The following is a 17998-nucleotide window of genomic DNA, read 5'->3' on the forward strand; positions in this document are numbered from 1 at the left end:
GTTTAATCACAGCTGGAGAGGGGGAGGCGGCCTATAGGAAGGAAGTTGAGCAGTTGCGGGAGTGGTGCAGGAAAAACAACTTACTCCTTAACTTAAAGAAAACAAAAGAGATCATTGTGGACTTTAGGAAATGTAAATTGAATATTCAGCCACTTATTATTGAGGGGAAGTGCGTGGAACAGGTCTCAGTGTTTCGATTTCTGGTAATGGAGTTGAGAGACGACCTAACCTGGGGAGAGAACAGCAAAGACCTGGTGAAGAGAGCACAGCAGAGGTTATATTTTCTGAGAATCCTCCGGAAAAACACTCTCTCAAAGGACCTGTTGATGGCATTTTACCATTGCACTGTGGAGAGCGTACTAACTTATTGTCTCTGTGTGTGGTTTGGGAGCTGCACGGCCAGGGGAAAAACAATGCTATCCAGGGTTGTAAAGACTGCAGAGAGAATAATTGGGTGCACTCTTCCCACCTTAGATCAAATCTATGCTGCCAGGTGCCATAAGAAAGCGGCAGAGATAGCACAGGATAGTACGCTCCCCGGAAATGATCTCTTTCAGCTTATGCCTTCTGGAAGAAGGTATAGGGTTATAAAGGCCAGGACTAGCCGCCTGAGAAACAGTTTCTATGCAAATGCAATTCTGGTTCTAAACGCAGCATAAGGGGTTTCTATAGTATAGTGTATTTTAAAATGGGGTTTTAGAGTTTTTAGGGGTTTTTGAATGTTTTATGTAGTTTTGTAGTAGTTTTATGTAGTTTTTATGTAGTCTTATGTAGTTTTTATGTAGTTTTATGTAGTTTTATGTAGTTTTGTGGTAGTTTTATGTAGTTTTTATGTAGTTTTATAATTTCATTATCCTGCATGGGACAATGACAATAAAGATATATCGTATTGAATCTCCACTCGGCCAAGCTGATAAAGCTCATCTTCCGGCCGAGTCCTTCAGAATCGCCCTCTGATGAATAATTAACGACCTGAGCCTTTGATAAGGCTCCAAGGCGCATTCCCCCATTCAGTAGAGTTTCCAAAGCAGCAGAAGTGATGAGATTTTTGGCTACATCGCTATGCTTGATTTCTTACTATGCAGACAGCAAAGAAATATACATCCTCTCTCTATGAAAGCCGAGAGCAACAGTGTGAGGGATGTGTTTGCTGCCAAGCTAGTTAGGAGATAACATTCCAGGCACCGAGCCACTTCTGTCCGGTAGATTTATTACAGCAAATTCCAAGCCAACACCGGAGCTCCAAACAACGCATCCGTGTTGCTCAGTCAGTTGACGCTTCTGAATTTTCTTTCTAGACCAGCATGCCCAGCGAGGCAGGGAACGCCTCTTATTTCCCCTCTTCTGAAAATAGCTAGTTCCTGGAACAGACTGGCCACTCCCTAATTCTGTCTCTGATTCAGAGGATTGGCTGGAAAAGGGCTGTTTAGGCTCTCGGTAAGTGCTTCCATGCCCCCCCCCCTTTTCTCTGGCTGCCTCCCCTTCCCTGACATCCACCCCCTCCTCAAAGGCCCCCTCCCCTCTGGGAGTCTCGACTGTCTCCATTTCTTCTCCATCCGGGGTGGCGGATGGAAAACCTGTAAAACTACCCTCCTCCTCATCCGTCACATCAAAAACCTCCCTCAAGTCCCCCATTCCTTGTGTTCCCCAATATACTACTTCTTCTTCTTTTCCTTCTTCTTCCTCCTCCTCCGATGGTGGGAAACCCTCGAACTCCTCTTCATCGTCCATTGTCTCGAACACCTGTTGCAACGACCTACCCCGGGGTTTGGGCTTGTCAGGAAAAAAATGTTAGAGGACATTCGGCACAGAAACATGTGTGTATACCTTTAAGAAGTTTCTGGGATTAATTGGCTGCAGGTGACCGTTGCTATAAAGGAAAAAAGCTGAGTTTTGTTGCCTGCCTGCAGGAATAACATCCACCAGAGTTTGTGTTTATTTGCTTAGTAATAAAGTCTTCGTTTAGTTTGGGTTTTTACACCTATGTCTCCTGGAGTCACTCTGTTCTCTGCCATGGCTGGAAATCCCCCTCCAACAGGTTATGGGCCCAGTCCCCAGTCCTGAGTGGGCAGAGACAGAGCGTGAAAAGAACCCAGAGACTGGAAGCAACTCAGCGTTTCTCAAGCAGCTGGCTGTGTGAAGGCATCGGCAGGGAGTGTCTGTTTGGGACCAGGAGCCGAACTTTTTTTCAAGCCACGTGTGAGTAAGGACTGAGTGGAAAGCTGAAAGCTGGGTGGCGCCATGGCTGGACTTGGAGCTGGAGCTCAAGGGGGAGCTTCCTATTTTCCAGTAGAGAAACTGGGAGAGTCCAATTATATGTCATGGAGTTTACAGATGCAGGCGTTTTTAAAGAAAGAACAATGTTGGACTGTTATTGTTAACCCTCCTGTAAAAGAGGAGGATGAAGAAGTAGATGAAGCAGACCAAAGGCTGGAGGACAAAGTCTATGCCAATTTAATTTTGAGTTTAGAGAAGTCTCAGTTATCTCATGTGCGAGACCTTGAAACAGCAAGTGAGATTTGGCAAGCACTGAGAGCAATACATATTAGAGACACTGCTGGCAGCAAAATTACTCTAACGAGAGCTCTGTACCGAGCCAGACTAAGTGAGGGTGAATGTGTTTCAACACATCTTCAAAGAATGCGTGATTTATTTTCACAGTTAAATGAACTTGGGGAACATTTTTCTGAACAGAGAAAGGTTTATATTGTGCTGTCTTCACTTCCTGAGTCATGGGACAATTTAGTGATGACTCTGGAAGCAATCCCAGAAAGCCAATTAACAATGCATTTCTTAACTGGGCGTTTGCTTGATGAGGAGGAAAGACGCCATGAGAGGAAGGCCACAACCCCTCACTGTAACTCCAGAAATGGGAGGCAGTCCAGTAAAAGATATGCAACTGATGAGGAGCGGCAACCTAAAGAGGTTGTAGACCACAGCGAGGAAGCAGCGTTCACAGTTAGAAGATGCTATCGTTGTGGGTCAACCAAGCATTTAGTACGACAGTGCACTGTGTCTGTGGGAGAAAATACAAGACAAGGGCGGCCTGCGTTTGCTGGGAAGCGAGGAGACAGGAAGAGTCGAGTCCAGTATGTTTCTGCAGCAGTTCGAGGCACCAGTCACGACGTTGGACAAGACTGGATTTTAGACTCAGCAGCGACAAACATTTTTGTCAAGTCTGCACAAACCCTTGTAGAAAAGCAGCCTTGTAAATCTGTAAATGTAGTACTAGCTGATGGAACAGTGCATGAGTCAGCTGGAAAGGGTAGTGTGAATATCAACTGTTTAAGTACCAAGTTTACCAATGTTTTATGTATACCAAGTTTAGAAAATAATTTGCTTTCAGTTACAAGTCTTGTTAAGCAGGGATTGAAAGTAACCTTTTCTGGTTCAGGCTGTAGAATAGAGAAAGCTGGAAAAGTGGTTACAGCGTCACTGCAAAATGGTTTGTTTGTTTTGAAAGACCAGCTAGTAAGTGAGTCTGGGGCATGTGTTAAAGCCTGTAATAGAGCCTTGCATGATGAGTGCCAGCATCTGTGGCATCGTCGTTTGGGGCATGCCAATTTCCGCAGTATTGCAAAAATGCCAGAATTAAGCAAGGGAATTAAAATGAAAAAATGTTCAGTTTTTCTAGACTGCAATACCTGCAAGGAGTCTAAAAGTAAGCGAGGGTCTTATCCTGAAAGTACTAGAATTAGCAAGAGGCCATTTGCTTTAGTACATTCAGACCTTTGTGGGCCATTTGCAGAGTCTGAAGGAGGAGCAAAGTTTTTTTTTGGTTCTTGTGGATGATTATAGCCGGTATACTTGGGTATATTTGTTAAAACACAAAAGTGAAACTGGTCAACTGATTAAGAATTGGGTCAACTATATAGAAAGGCAGTTTCCTTACAAAGTTACCCAGTTGCAAAGTGACCGTGGAGGCGAGTTTATGTCTGAAGCCCTCCAAGTTTGGTTGAAAAAGCGTGGTATTTGTCACCGTAAATCATGTCCTTTTTCGCCTGAAGAAAATTCAGTTGCAGAACGCAAGATAAGATCTTTACAAACAATGCTAGATTCAATGCTATGTGATTCTGGCCTATCCAGGAAGTATTGGGGAGAAGGAATTCTGTGTGCTAACTACATACAGAACAGATTGTTTCATTCTACCATAAACAACACCCCTCATTTTTTGCTTTATGGAAAAAAACCCTTTTTGGACCATGTTAAAACTTTTGGTTGCTGGGCTTGGGTTCACATCCCAAAAGGACAGAGAAGGAAAGGAGAGCCCAAGGCAAAGAAACTTAGGTTTGTTGGCTATCAAACTTGGTCAAAGGGGTATCGTTTTGCACTAGGGCGTGGCAGAGTTGTAATATCAAGACATGCAGAGTTTTGTGAGCAAGATGGTTGGGTTCGTTTACATGGAAATTCAGAAGTTGTGTTATCTTCTGATGATACAGATAAATTTGTGAAATCTGAGGAAGAAAAGCCACAAATTAAAGAAAGTTCTGAAAGTGACAGTGATGAGGATTCAGGGGATGAGGATCCCAGTACACAATCTCCTAAAACTGAACCAATTTCTCCTGAGCAGGATAAATCAGAAGGGGAAGATAGTTCAGAGGGGGAGAGTGTTCAAGTTAGAAGGTCACAAAGAAGCAATAAGGGGGTACCTCCAGAAAGGTTTACTACAGTGTTTCCCAACCTTGTGCCTCCAGCTGTTTTTGGCCTACAATTCCCATCATCCCTTGCCACTGGTCTTGCTAGTCAGGGATGATGGGAGTTGTAGGCCAAAAACATCTGGAGGCACAAGGTTGGGAAACACTGGTTTACTATACAAGAAGTTAAAACTGGTGATGTGAAAAAGGAACCTCGTGATTATGAGGAAGTTTTAAAGTTACCACACCAGGAAATAGTAAGGTGGAAAAATGCAATGAAAGCAGAAATGAAATCTTTAGCAGAACACAATGTCTTTACCATTGAGCCATTGCCAGAAGGAAAAAAGACAGTGGGCTGTAGATGGGTGTATAAAATAAAACACTTGGCAGATGGTGATGTTAAGTACAAAGCCAGACTGGTAGCACGAGGCTTTACTCAAAGAAAAGGTGAAAGCTTTGATGAAACCTTTTCTCCTACTGCAAGGAGTGAAAGTGTACGCTTATTGCTAGCTCTTGCAGCACAACGTGGGTTTAAGGTAAACCATTTTGATATTGAAACAGCTTATCTTAACGCAAATCTGCAAGAAGAAATTTTTATGAATCAAGCGCCAGGTTTTGAGGCAGGAGAACAGAATTCTGTATATAGGCTGAACAAAGCAATTTATGGGCTCAAACAGTCAGCTAGAAATTGGAACGAGTGTCTTGATAATGCTTTAAAAAATCTTGGTTTTAAAAGAAGCTTAGCTGATAACTGCTTGTACACTAAAGGAAAGGGTGATAAACAAGAATTGTGTTTGTGTTATGTTGATGATTTGCTTTACTCTACAAAAGGTGACAAGCAAGTGGAAAAATTTGCAGAACAACTAAGAAAGGTATTTAAAGTAAGAGATTTGGGGCTAGTAAAAAATTATCTCGGTTTAGAAATTCAAAGAACAAACGATGGAAGTTTTTTGTTGAGTCAAAAAGACAAAATAATGGAATTACTTGAAAGAAACAATATGCAAAACTGCAAGGGAGTAAAAACCCCAATGGAAATAGGTTTTTTCAAAAATGAAAGAGAATGCACAGAACCTGTAAATCCTGAAATGTACCATTCAATAATTGGAAGTTTATTATACATTTCATTGTGGAGCAGACCAGATTTGAGTTATGCAGTTGGAATACTAAGCAGACTAGTAAGCTGTCCTACAGAAAATGCCTGGAAAGGTTTAAAACGCATTTTCCGGTATCTAAAGCAAACACTTGATTATTGTTTAAGATTACCATCTTCAGGGTCCACCAAATTGCAGTGTTACGTTGACAGCGATTGGGCCAACCTGCCTGATAAAAAATCAATTTCTGGAATGGTATTTCAATTTGGGAATTCTTTGATAGGTTGGAAATCCAAAAAACAAAGTATAGTGGCCACATCATCAACTGAGGCCGAATACTGTGCATTGTCGGAATTATGTAATGAAGTTAAATTTTATGTTCAGATCCTCAAGGATATAAAAGTACAGTGTAATTATCCCGTTCAAATTATGGAAGATAATCAAGCCGTAATAACCTTGTCTGGATCTGACCTGTTTAGAAACAAATCAAAGCATTTGGAAATTAAATATCAAAATGTAGCTGAAAATGTAAAACAGAACCAGATAATGCTGAAGTATTGTGAAAGTACACAAAATGTGGCGGATGTATTTACAAAAGCGTTAACTTTTGAAAAACATGCACGACTGGTAGCAAAGTTGGGAGTTGCTGTGTGTGATATGTAAATATGTTCTGTTCTGTTTAAAATACTATTGTTTCTGTTTGAATGAGAGGGGGTGTTAGAGGACATTCGGCACAGAAACATGTGTGTATACCTTTAAGAAGTTTCTGGGATTAATTGGCTGCAGGTGACCGTTGCTATAAAGGAAAAAAGCTGAGTTTTGTTGCCTGCCTGCAGGAATAACATCCACCAGAGTTTGTGTTTATTTGCTTAGTAATAAAGTCTTCGTTTAGTTTGGGTTTTTACACCTATGTCTCCTGGAGTCACTCTGTTCTCTGCCACCGGCTGGAAATCCCCCTCCAACAAAAAATTGTGAAACTCCTCCACTAGGTCCTCTTCTGTGATACAGCTTTCCGGAACCCAGGTGTTCTCTGAGCTTGGGGCCCCTTCCCACGCCACCAGGTACTGTAACTGCCCCCCATGCCAGCGAGAATCCAGTATTTCCGTCACCCCGTTCCTCCATTTGAGGTGGTGGGAGAGCAGTGACCGGTGAAACACTGGATGGATTCTCATGCTCTCTGGCAACCGCAGCTTAAAGGCCACCGGGTTGATTTGTTGGATTACCACAAATGGTCCCACCCTCCTGGGTTTGAGCTTCTTGCAACCTCCTTTCCAGGGCAACCCTTGCGTGGACAACCACACCTTATCCCCAACCCGGATCACTTCCCCCGGCCGCCGATGCTTGTCGGCCTGCCTCTTGTAAACCTCCTTGGCCCTTTCCAAGTTCAACTGCAGCTGCAGGTGGATCGCCTCCATTTCCTCCGCAAAGCGTTCCGCTGCGGGCACACTCCATGACTCCTCCCCCCTCCCCGGGAAGGCCCTTGGGTGACAACCGTGGTTAGCAAAAAACGGAGTCATCCCCGTGAAAACAATAAAGGAACTGGAGGCCCCTCAACTGTCCTCGGGTCCAGTATTGGACCACTTCGACCGGATAGCCCCAGCCGATGTGTACAGACTCCTCCGAGCTGGAAAGCCCACCACCTGTCCTCTCGACCCGTGCCCGTCTTGGCTGATTAGAGTGTGTCCAGATGAGGTGCGGGCCCCCCTGGGGGATATCATCAATTTGTCCCTTGGCACGGGGACATTCCCAGGGGAACTGAAGGAGGCAGTGGTGCGCCCGCTTTTAAAGAAAACATCATTAGATCCTTTAGATCTATCCAATTACCGCCCGGTTTCGAATCTTCCGTTCCTGGGTAAGGTGATTGAGAGAGCAGTTGCTGAACAGCTTGGTGGGTTTCTGGATGAAACATCGGCTCTGGATCCATTCCAGTCCGGCTTCCATGCTGGTCATGGGACCGAGACGGCTCTGGTTGCCCTAACAGATGATCTTCGTAGACAGCTGGATCGAGGCGGGTCGGGGCTGCTGATTCTTCTAGATCTGTCAGCAGCTTTCGACATGGTCGATCACGAACTTCTGGACCACCGCCTTGCCGACGTGGGGATCCAGGGCACAGTCCTTCAATGGCTGCGCTCGTTTCTCTCTGGTCGGGGACAGAGGGTGGCGCTTGGGGGGGGGGGAATTGTCATCGCGCCACTCCTTGGTGTGTGGAGTACCTCAGGGTGCAATACTCTCCCCGATGCTTTTCAACATCTTTATGCGCCCCCTCGCCCAGCTTGTCCGGAGTTTTGGGCTGGGTTGCCATTAGTATGCCGATGACACCCAACTCTATCTGTTGATGGATGGCCATCCTGACTCGGCCCCAGACACACTGACCAGATGTTTGGAAGCTGTGGCTGGATGGTTACGTGGGAGCCGGTTGAAGCTAAATCCTTCGAAGACAGAGGTCCTGTGGCTGGGACGGGGCGATATGGGATGGGGGGGCAACTCCCATCTCTTGCGGGGGCGCAATTAGTGCCAGCACCGTCCGTTAAGAGTTTGGGTGTAATCTTCGACACCTCCCTTTCCATGGAGGCGCAGATTGCAGCTATAACAAAGGCGGCATTTTTCCTTCTCCGCCAAGCTAAGTAGTTGGCTCCTTACCTCTCTCGCCCTGACCTAGCCACTGTGATCCATGTGACGGTCACCTCCAGACTTGATTATTGTAACTCGCTCTACGTGGGGCTGCCCTTGAGACTGACCCAGAAACTCCAGCGGGTGCAGAATGCTGCAGCGAGACTCCTTACCAGCGAGATCACATTCACCCGGTGCTATACCAGCTGCACTGGCTCCCGGTGGAGTACAGGATCAGGTTTAAGGTGCTGGTTTTATTTTATTTTTTTTATAAATATTTATTAAGATTTTTTAACAACCAAAACAACATCAAACAGACAAGAAAAAAGGAAAGATAAAACCAAACTCCAAGAAAAAGAAGAATACAAAAGGAAAATACAAATAAAGTAACAGTATTCATAAATTATGTTTTCATAAACTTTGGACTTCCTCACATCTCCCTTGCCTGCGTTCCCAACAATATAATTATATGCAGCAATTTGTTACCTTACTTCCATTCTTATTTTATAAATCTCAGATATTCAATTTTGACTTTTAACTTGTATTTGTCATAAATTCAACTCCTTCTATTGAACCAAATATTACTTCCATTTTCGACGTTAGCTTAAACATCATATGTTCTCAAATATCTTACAATAATTTTACTGTTGCCATGTTACTTTCATTTGTGCATTCTCCTAGCATTCATACAATTTGTAATGTTTTTGTAAATAGTCTTTAAATTTTTTCCAGTCCTCTTCCATCGTCTCTTCTCCCAGATCTCGGATTCTGCCAGTCATTTCAGCCAATTCCATGTAGTCTATCAGTTGCGTCTGCCATTCTTCCAGGGTGGGCAAATTCTGTGTCTTCCAATACTTTGCGATGAGAATTCTTGCTGCTGTTGTCGCGTACATAAAGAAAGTTCTATCCTTCTTTAACACCCCTTGGCCGACAATGCCCAGAAGGAAGGCCTCTGGTTTCTTAAGGAAGGTATACTTAAATACCTTTTTTAGTTCATTATAAATCTTTTCCCAGAAAGCCTTAACCTTTGGGCATGTCCACCAAAGATGAAAGAATGTTTCCTCAGCTTCTTTACATTTCCAACATTTGTTATCGGGCAAGTGATATATTTTTGCCAGCTTAACTGGGGTCATGTACCACCTATATATCATTTTCATAATGTTTTCTTTCAAGGCATTACATGCCGTGAACCTTACTCCTAAGGTGCTGGTTTTAACCTTTAAAGCCCTATACGGCCTAGGACCCTCGTACCTACGGGACTGCCTCTCCTGGTATGCCCCACAGAGAAACTTACGGTCTTCAAATAAAAACATCTTGAAGGTCCCAGGCCACAGAGAAGTTAGGCTGACCTCAACTAGAGCCAGGGCTTTTTTGGCTGTGGCTCCGATCTGGTGGAACACTCTGTCACAAGAGACCAGGGCCCTGCAGGACTTGACATCTTTCCGCAGGGCCTGCAAGACAAAGCTGTTCCACCAGGCCTTTGGCCAGGGCACAGCCTGACTCCCTCCCTCGGCAATCTTCGCGGAGCTCTGGCCCAATGGTTGCCAGTGGCTTGAATTAATTAATTTTATAATGAATGATTTTAGAGTGTTGTTTATGCTGTACTTTTGTACTGTTTTATTGTTGTTAGCCGCCCTGAGCCTGGGGAGGGTGGGATATAAATAAAATTTATTTTTATTATTATTGTTGTTGTTGTTGTTGTTGTTGTTGTTGTTGTTGTTGTTGTTGTTATTATTATTATTATTATTATTCTCCGCACTGTTGTAGGCAAACTCAGCCAGAGCAAGTTTGTCCACCCACTCACTGGGTCTCTGACTAACATAACACCGCATATACTGTTGCAAAACAGCATTTGCTCTCTCCACCTGCCCATTGGTCTCCGGGTGCCTGGCTGTGGTAAAACTCACCTCCACCTGCAACAGACTCATGAGTCTGCACCAGAAGCGCGAGGTGAACTGAGTCCCCCTATCTGAGACCACCCGCGTGGGTAGTCCGTGTAACCTAAAAACGTGCTCAACGAACAGCTTGGCTGTTTCTTCTGTCGTCACGGCATGCGAGCAGGCCACAAAATGGCACATTTTTGTTAGAAGGTCCACCACCACCATGATCGCTGTCTTCCCCCTGGACCTGGGCAGATCAGTGATGAAGTCCACTGCCACCACCTCCCATGGCCTGCCCGGTGTGGGCAAAGTTTCCAGCAAACCAGCGGGCGCCGCCCTTTCCCCTTTGGCCCTCTGGCAGGTGTCACATCCTTGCACGTACTCCTTAACATCTTCCCTCACCTTGGGCCATCAAAATTCCCTGGTGACCAGCAACATGGTTTTGTGCTGCCCAAAGTGCCCCACCATGCAGCTATCGTGGAGCTGTTTGAGCACTCTGTTCCTAAGGTTTTCCCCTGGGACATACAAAGCCCCCCTATAGTACAGGAGCCTTCCCTTTATTTTGAAACCTCCCTCGGAACCTCCCCTTTGCCTTAACTCCCCCATCTTTTGCCTGGCAAAGTCATCCTCTCTGAGCAGCCCCATCAGTTCATCGTCCTTGACCAACGCCCCCCCCCCCCATCCACTTGCTCTCGGGGAACATCAGTCTTGCCACCGGGGCCCCTTCTTCCGCCATATACTCCGGTTTCCGTGACAGTGCATCCGCCCTCGCGTTCTGTTCTCCCGGCACATACTGGATCTGAAAGTTAAAGTTGGCAAAGAACTCCGCCCACCTTATCTGTCTCTGGCACAACACCCTCGCCGTTCACCAGTACTCCAAATTCTTGTGGTCGGTGCACACCAAGATTTGGTGCCTCGCTCCAATCAGAAAATGGCGCCATTGTTTGAACGCAGCGACGATCGCAAGCAATTCCTTATCGTAGATAGTATAGTTCTGCTCCGATTTACTCAGTTTCCGTGAAAAGAAGGCACACGGACGCCACTCCCCTTTTTGGTCTGGCTGCAGTAAAACCGCCCCAATCGCCCAATCAGAGGCGTCCGTCTCAACTCGTAGTGGTTGATTGGGGTTGACGTGGAGCAGTTGCTCCTCTGATGCAAAGACCCTCTTTAGATGCTCGAAACCTTGTGCCGCCTCCGTCCAGTGAAACTTCTTCTTGGCACTAAGACAGTCCGTTATGGGCGCCATCAGTTTCGCAAAATCTTTGATGAATTTCCTATAGAAATTGCTGAAGCCCAGGAAACGTGGAACATCCTTCCTGGTCTTAGGACTCTCCCATTCCACCACCGCCTTCACCTTCTCCAGATCCATGGCCAAACCCTTGTCTGACAGCCTGTAACCCAGGAACTCGACCTCTTTTGTGTGGAACTGACACTTCTCCAGCTTCACCCACAATCGATGCTCCTTAAGTTTGCTCAGGACCTCCCGTACGTCCTTGACGTGCTGTTTCTCGTTGTCTGAGTACACAAGCACATCGTCCAGGAAACAAACGCAGTTCCGGTACAGCAAAGGCCCTAGCACGTGGTGCATGAAGGCTTGGAAACAGGGACTTCCGCACTGTAATCCGAAAGGCATAACGAGATACTCAAACTCCCCCAGTGGGGTGAACATGGTGGTTTTCCACTCATCGCCCTCTCACACTCTGATGAGATTGTACGCCCCCCGGAGGTCCAACTTGGTGAAAATCTTCCCTTTTCGCACCCTGGCTAGAACGTCGTCAATCCTGGGCATTGGGAAGGCCACCGGTTCCGTCAGACTGTTCAGGATTCTGAAATCTACGACCAATCGGCATTCGTTAGTCGACTTCTTGTCCATGAAGAACACAGGGCTCCCACCAGCCGCCTTGGATTCTCTGATGAATCCCCTCCTCAGATTTTTCTCAATAAAGTCCTTTAGGTTCTCGATTTCTACTTCCGACATGGCGTAGGTCCGTCCCACAGGCAGCGTGGCCCCCGGCTTCAGATTGATCTGACAATCATATGGCCGATGAGGCGGCAACACATCAGCCTCCTTTTCACTGAACACCTCCTGTAGGTCCCTGTAGCATGAAGGTATTTCGGTAGTTCCTGCTCCGCCTGCTGCTGCCATCCTGGCCTCCGTCAGCCGGTGTTGCTCTAGGCCCAGGCAGTTCTCCATGCAGTGCATCAAACCAAAAGTGAGGGACTGTTGGTGCCATGAAACCACCGGGTCGTGCAAAGCCAACCAACTCATGCCCAATATGATCAGCGGACCCGCCAAGGTGGCCACGTGAAAGGCGATGACCTCGGAGTGGGTAGACACCCGCATCCTCATGGGAGGCGTTCGATGTGTGACTTCACCCCCCAACAGTTCTCTCCCATCAATGGTAGTAACTTGCAATGGAAAATCCAAAGGCCTCAGGTTCAGTTGGTGCCGGGCCGCAAACTCCTTGCTAAAAAAAGATGCAGAAGCACCTGAGTCCACTAAAGCGAATTCCTCCACCGTCTGGCCATTGGGAAGCTCTAGAATCACCTTCAACATTATGCTTGCTTTGGGGTGTCCAAGCCGGGGACTTTCGCTGTCGCTTGCGCCTGGCTGTTGCCCCGGTTCATCACCAGCCAGGCCTCCTCGTTTCCCGACATCTTAGGAGCCTCTGCCTCAGTCTGTTGAACAGCACCCACCATTCCCTGCCAGTTACGAAGTTCAGGACACACTCTGGCAAAGTGCCCTGCTTTCTGACAGACAAAACATTTCTTGGCCGCTTGCCAGTCTTTTTTCTCCTTCCCGCCCGGCCGTTGCGTTTTCAAACCTTCCCGCGCACGGGCAGCGTCTATCTCCATCGGCTCTGGCATTTGCTGACCCTCTGAGGCAGCTGCCGGCATTTCAGGAATGCGGTTACCATGGTAACTCCTTTCCTTGCCTTGTCTCTTTTCCCGCTGTCTGGCTTCTTGTCTCAAACCCACCACAAGCGCAGCCTTCGTTAACTCGTCCATGTCCTTAGGGCGTGGACCCCTGGCCAGTTCGTCCTTAACTTCCGAGTTCAAACCTCCCTTAAATAGAGCTTGTACTGGCTGTGACTCCAATTCCCAGCCCAGTTTGTTTATAAGCATGGCGAACTCGGACCAATAATCACGCACCGTGGATTTGCCCTGCTTCAAAGCTAACAACTCCTCCTGTGTCTTGTCAATTAAACTTTCATCAGAGTAGATAAAGTCCATAGCCTGCCAGAATTTGGTCAGATTCTTGAGCGCTTCATTCCCTGAGGCAATTAACGGCCTCACCCAGCTCTTGGCAGAGCCCGACAGGTGACTAATTACGTGAGAAACTTTCTGCGCATCATCCTCAAACTGAGCGCTGTGCAGTTCCAAAAAATAACGCATCTCAGTTTTGAAATCCAAATAAGTCCCAGGGTCTCCACAAAATTTTTCCACCCACGCAGACCTGCCCCCTGCCACTGGCCCACCTGCGGCTCTTTGCTCTGCTGCTCTGGATTCCATAAGCCGAGCCTGCAAGTCCGAAGCACGAGCCTGAAGAACCGCATTTTCTTTCCTCAAGTCTGCCAATTCCTTTTCCATAGTGGGGCCGTCTGCCTTCTGGCACTAGCTTCCCGCAGCAGTGTTTTGAGAAGCGTCAAGCTGTGAGGGATGTGTTTGCTGCCAAGCTAGTTAGGAGATAACATTCCAGGCACCGAGCCACTTCTGTCCGGTAGATTTATTACAGCAAATTCCAAGCCAACACCGGAGCTCCAAACAACGCGTCTGTGTTGCTCAGTCAGTTGATGCTTCTGAATTTTCGTGATGTTTCTTTCTAGACCAGCATGCCCAGTGAGGCAGGGAACGCCTCTTATTTCCCCTCTTCTGAAAATAGCTAGTTCCTGGAACAGACTGGCCACTCCCTAATTCTGTCTCTGATTCAGAGGACTGGCTGGAAAAGGGCTGTTTAGGCTCTCGGTAAGTGCTTCCATGCCCCCCCCCTTTCTCTAACCCTAACCCTTCCCTGACAAACAGGAACAAAAGAAACAGGAAACCAGTAAACATCACATCCGTCTTCCTTCTCCCATGAGACTTCCAATAGCTTGGACTGTCTGGAATGTAAACAGAGCCTTGTGACTCTAAGCAGCTGCTCAGTGGCAAACAGAAACTAACATCCTCCCCCTTTCTGTGAACACCACTGGGCAGTGTGTCAGTACAATCTCAGTACAAACCCAATTTCTGTACATAGGTACAGTGTTGATCCCTTGGAACAACCTTGGACAATAAATCAGCAGGAATTTCATTACCTGGCATATAGGACACCGTTACAAGTCCTTTCTGAACACATTCTCTAGCATGTTGCAGCTTCAACGGCAAGTGCTTCGTGCTTTGCTTACAACCTTCAGAAGTCAGCAAAGCCAAACATGCTTTGTTGTCCTGATAAACCTGGATTTGACACTTTACAGGAATTCTCATGTCTTTACACAATTGTAACAACCATTCACAATCCACAAGTGAATAAGACAGTGCATTCAGTTCAGCTTCACAAGAACTTAAGCTTACTGTTTTTTGCTTCTTGCACAACCAATCAAATGGACCCTGGTTGTACATGTAGCAAACTCCAGACGTGCTTTTCCTGTCTGTAGTGTCACTTCCAAAACTCGCATCAGCAAATATCTCAAGACTGCCAGACTTCTGATTATTAAATCTCAGTCTGTAGTGCATAGTGCCTTTCAAATAGTGTGCTATGCGTTTCAGAGCTTTCCAATCCTTAACAGTAGGGTTGTTGACTTGTCTGCTTAGCAAATTACAGCTAACTGCCATGTCCGCTCTTGAACATCTGGCAATGAGGTTTAGTTTGCCTAGCACACTTCTGTACAGTGTAGTGTCAGAAAATGCTCCTTCAGTGTCATCTACCTGATAACCTGTTGTCATCGGTGTGTCTACAGGGTTAGCATCCATCAGGTGTTTTTTTTTTAAATGATATTTATTACTTTTCAAACAATTTCAACACAACACTACAAGAAAAAAGAAAAAAGAAAAAAGAACAATACAAATGCAATACAAAAACGCTACATACAAAACAAAACAAAAACAAACAAAAACAATTTAAAAACACCTCAAACATTTTCAATATCCTATCTTTCATTCGCTTATTTCCAACAACCTCCTCACACCTCCCTTTTTGTATTCCACTTCTATTTATTGTTTCAGCAATTCCTTTCCATCTTCCTCTGTTTTCTATCCTATAATTATCTTAACACATTCTTGCCTTATTTTTCCTTTAATTTTCTATTAATCTATTTATACTTAATTACTTGTAACATTTCTACTAAAGCCATATAACTTCATTCCAACATTCTTCTAACATTCATTAATTTTACCATATTTCTATAAATAGTCTTTAAACTTCTTCCAGTCTTCTTCCCCCGACTCTTCTCCCTGGTCCCGGGTCTTCCCAGTCATTTCCGCCAATTCAATATAGTCCATCAACTTCATCTGCCATTATCCAACACTTCAGTGCTTTCAAGAAGCAACCATTCTCTCAGCCAGCAAAAAGCAGATGGTTCACAACAAAGTTTAGGGGTCTGGCAGGGCAAGTCCACCTCCTTCTTTGGCATCCGTCAATATCTTAAATTTTACTCGTGGCTTCCTGCCCTGCCAAACAAATCTAGAGACGTCCCTCTGCCACCTCCTGAAACAATCCATCCCATCCAAAGCTTGCAATGTTTGAAACAAAAGCAACATCCCCGACAACACAGCCACCCTCATCCCCACCACAGCAACTCGGCCCAACAATAACAACTTCAGATTTGACCGTATTTCCAAATCCCCCTTCTCTTCAATCCAACGTCCTTCACAGTTGTCCTTGAATAAATTCACATTTCTGGTGGTCATACTAACCCCCAAATACCTCTCTTTCTCAACCGATGTTAGTCCTGTCTCCTCCTGAAACTCTGTCAAGCTATCCTTTTCCTCAGGTAGGGCTCTGATCCTCAAATTCATCTGTTTCTCTTTAAGTTCAATCATAACAAATGTCAGCTTATGTTCGCCAAGTTGTCCTTGTATGGATGGGGCTCGCTCTCTCTCCAGTTGAATTGCTTTAAATTCAGCAGCAAGGGTTTTCTCCTTGACTTCATCCGCAGTTTGCCATATCAGAGTAGATTCCTGTATCAATTTCTGGATGGTTTCTGTATTGGTATTCACCTTTTGTCCCAGATTATTTAAACTTTCTACCATTAAGTCTATTTTAATATTTGCAGCATCCACTTTCACATTCATCACATCTGTTTTCTTGTGAAGCTGTTCCAGTGAAACGTTTATTTTCCCTAATACGACTGCTAAGGCCTCTTCTGTCGACATTCCGTCTATTTTTTCCTTTCCATTTGCCATAACACTTAAGAGACTCAAGGTCAATCCCAGAGTCTCACACTTCTTTATCTTGCAGCTGGAAATTCCCCTAGCCCAGCTCCTATAGAGCAACCAATTTCAAAAGCTTCCACTAGGGGAAACAGTTTCTATTTGTATTAGTCAGTACTGTCCTCTTTTAAACAATGTTCCAATAATCCAAAGTTAGTTTGAGTTTTCAGTTACTTTTACTCCTCTCTAAAAGCAGCCGGAAACAGTAGAAACAATGTATTCTCTTATTTAGCTACCTGTCAATGAACGTTCTAAACGCTGTCAATGAACATTCCAAAAGACATCGATCCTGCTAGCAGCCCGTTTCCAGGGTCTGAGCGGCGGTATTTTAACTCTCTTGACTCTCTCCTACAGGCATATTCAGTCCACCACTTCCCCCCCTCTTCTCCTGCCTCCAAAGGGGGGGGGGGTTAGTTCTTTGCCGATGGAGATTTAGTCTTTTTACAAAAGGGTTTCCATGATTTCAGCTTGCAGGCTCATTGCTTTAATTTATTTACAAAAGGGGAGGCGGACTTCCTGTTTTGAACCTCCCCATTTCGATGCCAAATTAAACGTTTAAAAATCCAATTCTCCCACTTCAGCTCTACTCACGGGTAATTACTTTAGAGTCCAATTGTCCACAGGAAAAAGTCAGTGCTCTCTGGCAACAGCTATGCGGCTTCGCTCCGTGGAAGAAGCAGACGATTCGAAGCACCGCGCCGCTCACCCCACGTCACTCCGGATCCCCGAAACCAGGTTTCCCCGCGAGTAGGGGAGGCGCAAAAGGTGCCCGCCAAATCCCACGTTCACAGGCTTCTCCCGCCTGTGATTTTTACGGGTCTCCGCCTTTGCCGTGGCGGTACAGACCCAAATTCCCACAGGGCAGATTCCTCCCTATCAGAGGAATTCAGCCATTGCCGGAGGCACCAACCCGGAAGTCCCAGCATCCATCAGGTTTAGTTTGGTTAAGACATCAGCAATTTTCTGTGACTGGTGTACTAAAATATTACCATCTTGGTCTCTCTCTATTTCCAGAGATAGGTAGTTGGTTACCTCACCAAGATCTTTCATGTCAAAGTGCTCCTTCAGTTGAGCTAGGGCGCTATTGTACATTTTAACATCCTTCCAAAAGAAAAGAATACCATCAATATAAAACCAGCAATACAGCTTCTTTTGCCCTTCCTCTTTGACAAATACACATGGATCAGCTTTACCCTGCTGAAAACCCAGAGAAAACAACACTTCAGTGAGTTTAGAGTGCCAGCATCATGCACTTTGTTTGAGACTGTATAGGGACTTCTTCAGAGAACAAACAAATCCCTGTTTTACCTGTACGCCATCAGGTGGAAGCATATAAAGTGATTCACCTAAGGTTCCGTACAAAAATGCTGTATTC

This window comes from Podarcis muralis, chromosome W (assembly GCF_964188315.1).
Source record: "Podarcis muralis chromosome W, rPodMur119.hap1.1, whole genome shotgun sequence".
Classification (NCBI taxonomy): Eukaryota; Metazoa; Chordata; class Lepidosauria; order Squamata; family Lacertidae; genus Podarcis; species Podarcis muralis.